Here is a 5,639-nt window from a genome sequence, read left to right as displayed (position 1 = left end):
GTTAAGTTTTGGGTTAGCATTACTGTTAGTGTTAGGCTTGGTATTAGACTTAGGGTAAGGGTTAGTGTTACCATTACGGTTGGTGTTAGTCTCTGGTTTAGGGTAAGGTTTGGTGTTAAGAGTTAGGTTTAGGGTTAGGATTATGGTAAGGGTTAGATTTTGGGTTAGGACTAATGTTGATGTTAGGTTTAGTGTTAGTGCTACAGCTGATGTAAGACTTAGGATTAAGGTTAGGTTTGGTATTAGACTTAGGCCTAGGGTTAAGGTTGGTGTTAGAATTTGGGTTAGGTTTAGGTTTAGACACAATGTTAGGTTTTGTGTTTCAACCCTCACCTTAATAATAACCCCAATGCTAAGCCTAACCCTAAACACTCATCCTAATCCTAGCCTTAACCTGAACCTTAACCATAACCTTATGTCTAACTCCAACCCAGCCATAGCCCTAACCCTAAGTCAAAACCAAGCATAAACCCCAACCTACCCTAAGTCTAACTCCAAACCCACCCTAATGCTAAACCTACCCCTGAACCTAAACCTACCCCTTTTATCTCTAACCTAATCCTAACCCACCCTAACATTAGCCAAGCCTAATACTAGCCCTAATGATAAACCTAACCCAAACCCTAAAATTAAACCTAACCATTACTTTCACTTACTCCAAACCTAACCGTAACCCTAACCCTAAGTCTAAGAGCAAGCCTAAACCTAACCCCACCCTACGTCTAACACCAACCCTAACCCTGTCTCCCTAATCCTAAAACTAACACAAACCCTGTCTAACACCAACACTAACCCTAAACCTAATTCTAAGTCTAAAACCAAACCTAACCTAAACTCTAACACCAAATCTAAACATAAAGCTAAGCCTAACACTAACCCTGGGTCTACCACCAACCCCTATCCCTAACACAAAGGGTAACACTAACAGCAAGGCTAAAGTTAAGTCTAACACCAACCCTAAGCCTAACCTAAACGTAAGGGTAACAGGAATCCTAGCCCTAACCTCAAACCTAAGTCTAACACCAACAGTAATCCTAACCCTAACTTGACCCCTAACCCTCACCCTAAGTCTAACACCAACCTTAACTCTAAACCTAAGACTATCACTAACCCTAAGTCTATCACCAACCCTAACACCAACCATACCCCTAAACCTCACCCTAACCCTAAGTCTACCACCACTAACCCTAAACCTCACCCTAACCCGAAACCTAACCCTAACACCAACCCTAACCCTACGCCTAACCCTAAATATAGCACCAACCCAACCATAACTGTACCTAACTCCAAGGCTAAACCTAACCTTATCATTAAGTCTAACACCAACTCTAACCCTGTCTAACACTGACCCTAAACCTAACCTTAACCCTCACCTTAACACTGTCTAATACCAACACTAATCCTAACCCTAATCTGACCCCTAACCCTAAATCTAACACCAAACCTAACCCTAAACCTGTCTAACATCAACTCTAACCTAACCTTAAGTTTGACATCAACCCAAACCCTAACCCTAACAATAACCCTAATTCTCACACCAAACTTAAACCTAACCTTAACCTTAAATCTAACACCAACCCTATCTGTAACATTAAGTAAAACACCAACCCTAAACCTAACCGTCTAAAAGCAAACCTAATCCTAAATTCACCCTAACTCGAACCTTAACCCAAGTCTTAACACCAACCCTAAATCTCAACCTAAAACTAACACTAAATCTAACACCAACCCTAACCCTAACCTTAGCAATAAGTCTAACACTAACAATAATCATAACTCGAAGTCCAACCCTTATTGTAACCCTAACTCAAAACCTAACTCTAATCCTATCGCCAACAATAACCCTAAGTCTAACACCAACCCTAACCCTAAATCTAACACCAAGGCTAACCCTAAGCATAACACCAAATCCAAACCTAATAACCCAAAACCTAACCCTAACCTTAAGATAAACCTCTTACCTAACCATACCCCTAACTTACTCTAGCTCAAACCATAACCTAAATCCTAAATCTAACACCAACCCTAACTATAACCATAACCCATCTAAAACCAAACCTAACCCTAACCATTACCTTAACCCTAAGTCTAACACCAACCCTAACCCTATGCTCAAATCTAATTGTATTGGCTAACATAATTTTCTGTTAGTCAATGCAATTCCAAAGCACAGGTACCTCCACGATTGACCATTTCCCCTAGACTCATGAATCTCCGTAAGATAATGTGGAACTGAAAGGTTTCAGGGGAACAGGAATCTTCAGGGGGCAATATTGCTCTGAGAGAAAAGCGACTGCTCGAGGCACACTTGCACTTGAGAAACAGCATGCTGCCGGAGCTGTGTTTCTCTGAGGCGCTGGGCTGATTCAGAATGGTAAGAACACTACTCCAAACTCAATGTAGTTCACTTTTCTCCCGAAACAGCAATGTCCTTAGTAAAGTTTATTTTGTGACACTTGAACTTCCACGATAGACCATGTTCCTGCACGGTTCAGCTCCAGAACGTAAAGTGGAACTGAGAGAAATGAAGTTGCTGGAAGCACCATTGAGCAGATGCTCGGTAAACTCGGAGAGGCAGCTTTGTGGTGAAACACCTGAACTTCGACAACAAAAAGTTTTCATGAGAATAAGGCATCTTCATGGGCCGTGTTGATCTGAGAAGAAAGCGACTGCTGGAGCCAGGCTTGCACTAAGAAACAGCATGCTGCAGGAGCGGTGCTTCCCTCAGGCACTGGGCTAGAAGAGCCCTGATTCAGAACTTACTAGGAAAGTTGATGTTTCTGTTTCTCAAGTGCAAGCGTGCCTCCAGCAGTTTCTTTTCTCTCAGATCAGTATTACCCCCTGAAGGTTGCTTTTTCTCCTGAGAACTTTCAGTTCCACTTTATCTTCTGAAGACTCAGTCTAAGGGAAACGGTCAATCGTGGAGGGACCTGTGCTTCACAACTGCATTGACGAACGGAAATTTATGTTAGTCAGTACAACCGTATATCCGGCAGTGTCAATTTTCTGAGTTCAAATTTATCTTCTATGGATCCATTGGTTTACAGAAATCAGGGAATCTCGCAGGGTTCTTGTGTTTCACTACTGCATGGTCTCACAGGGATTTTGGTATTTCAGTACAATGGTACATCCAGCTGTTTCATTTCTTTCAGGCCTTTGCTCCGTGAAGATTCCTGATTCTCCTGAAAAGTTTTGGGTGTGGAAGTTCAGGTGCTTCACCACAAAGTTGCCTGTGTGAGGTTAACGAGCCTCTGCTCAATGGTGCTTTCAGCCGTCTCATTCCTGTGAGTTCCACTTTAATATCTGGAGATCCATGAGTGCAAGGAAAATGGTGCATCCTGAAGGTTCTTCTCGATCGTGGAAATTCAGGTGTCACAGAACAAACATCTCATGGAGGTTGATGATTCCGGAGAAAACAACTTCAGTGAGTTTGACAGTGTCCTTAAAATTGTGAGTCATGGTGTTCTGGGAAGATGGCGGATCAGGGGACCTGCATACTCTGAGAGCTCTTTTGAACAAGGCGGGTTTGGTGTCCAGGTAGCCGAGTGGAAGGAGTCTGGTAAGTGAAATATCCCCCCTGGACAGTACCCCACCCCCACCCCACGCATTTGTCCTGATCCGGGGCCTCGGTGATCCAGGATATGATTCTTGGGACATCTTGGGTCACTAGGTTGCCACCACCGCGGTTGCAACTAGCCCCACTCCATCCCCAGACCGGGATCCCACACCTAGAGTCGCTGGGCTGCTTTGCTGAGACATGTGCAGTGGTGGCAGGAACCCCTACAGCAGCTGTCCGCTCATGGGACCCCACTAGGAGAGAAGCTTCCCTTTCCTGACGTTCCCCTCTCCCCACGTGGCAGCAATTTGCCCTTGGGCCCGTGTCCCACCCTCCATTCACCCAAGGCCCTGGTAACTGACCTGCCAAGATAGCAAGGGAATTTCTGGAAGAAAACTTTCCCACCCTAACAAGAGAGAACCAGGCATTCATACAGGAGGCAGAAAGGATGCCAGCTAGACAAGAGTCCAAGAAGAACACACCATGCCATATAATAGTAAATATATCCAACTTTGAGGAAAAATAAAAATTTTAAGAGCAGCAAGGGAAAGTTAGACAGACACATACAAAGGAGCACAGCTAAGAGTATGCTCAGACCTATCAGCAGATACCATGAAGAGAAAGAGAGAGTGGAGCAACATCTTCCCAAAGCTGACAGAAAAAAAATGCCTCGCCCAGAATCCTTTACCCTGCCAAATTATCCATTAAGATATATGGTGAGATAAGGGTCTTCCAGGACAAGGAAAGACTCAAAGAATATATTGCAAGACACCCGACCCTGCAGAAGATACTGGCTAACTCAGTATGGCCAGAGGATCAACCTCCACCAAAAACAAACAGGAGACCACCCTATAGCCCATCTCCATCTAGAAGCCAACATTACCAGGACAACAGGGTCTGAGAGAGAAGAGAAGAGAAAAACTCTCCACTCAAACACAGCACACTGATATGAAGTGAGATAGGTAAACACCGAAAACACAAGACAGGGTATGACAACTATGAATCCACAGATAGTGATAATCACTCTGAATACCAATGGACTCAATTCGTACATTGAAAGGAAAAGGCTTGAGGACTGGCCCAGAAAACATAATCCATCAATCTGTTGCCTGCAAGAGACACATCTTAAGCACACAGACAAAAATATGCTAAGAATAAAAGGCTTGCAGAGTATACCAATCAAATGGTAACTCAAAAAAAAAGCAGGGATGGCTATCCTAATCTCCGAAAAACGGACCTCAAGATCCAAACTATAAAAAGAGACAAAGAGGGACACTACATAATGCTCAAAGGTTCAGTAAACCAAGAAGCAGTTAGCACATTGAATATTTACGCTCCTAATAATGGTGTGGCGAATTTCGTCAAACTGCTAAAAAGATGAAGAAAGAAATCATGGACTCAACAATCATAGTAGGTGACTTTAACACTCCGCTATCAGAGAAAGACAGATCATTGGGAAAGAAGCTCAGCAAAGAAGCCCATAGAGCTAAACAATGGAATTAGGCAACAGGGCCTGATAGACATTTATAGAGTTTTCCAACCAAATGCAAAATAAATCACATTCTTCTCAAGCCCACATGGATATTTTTCAATAGACATATGCTGGGACACAAGTCAAGCCTGAGTAAATTCAAACACGTCGATATTCTCCAGACGTCTTTCTCAGATCACCATGCCATAAAGCTGGAGATAAATAAGAGGACATCCAGAAAAGCAAGGGCAACCAATTGGAGGAAGAACAACTATCTCCTGCGACATGAATGGGTACAGGCTCAGATTAGAGAGGATGTTAGGAAGTTTCTAGAAACTAACGAGAACGAGAATACAATGTATCAAAACTTATGGGATGCTGTGAAGGCAGTTATCAGAGGTAGCTTGATGTCATTAAGTGCATATATGAAAAAAGAAGAGAGGCTTATGACAGATATGTTAATACAAAACCTCCAACAATTAGAACAGATTCAGCAGAACCCCTCCACTATCAAGAGAAAAGAAAAATAACCAGGGCAGAGTCAAACCAGTGGGAAGACAAGAGAACAATGCAAAAGATAAATGCAGCTAAAAGCTGGTTCTACAAAAGGAT

The sequence above is a fragment of the Echinops telfairi genome, unplaced genomic scaffold (assembly GCF_000313985.2).
Source record: "Echinops telfairi isolate 266 unplaced genomic scaffold, ASM31398v2 ScPeMD7_15;HRSCAF=58, whole genome shotgun sequence".
In the NCBI taxonomy this organism is placed as follows: domain Eukaryota; kingdom Metazoa; phylum Chordata; class Mammalia; order Afrosoricida; family Tenrecidae; genus Echinops; species Echinops telfairi.
The sequence above is the reverse complement of the archived record's forward strand: the minus strand, read 5'-3'. Positions refer to the sequence as shown.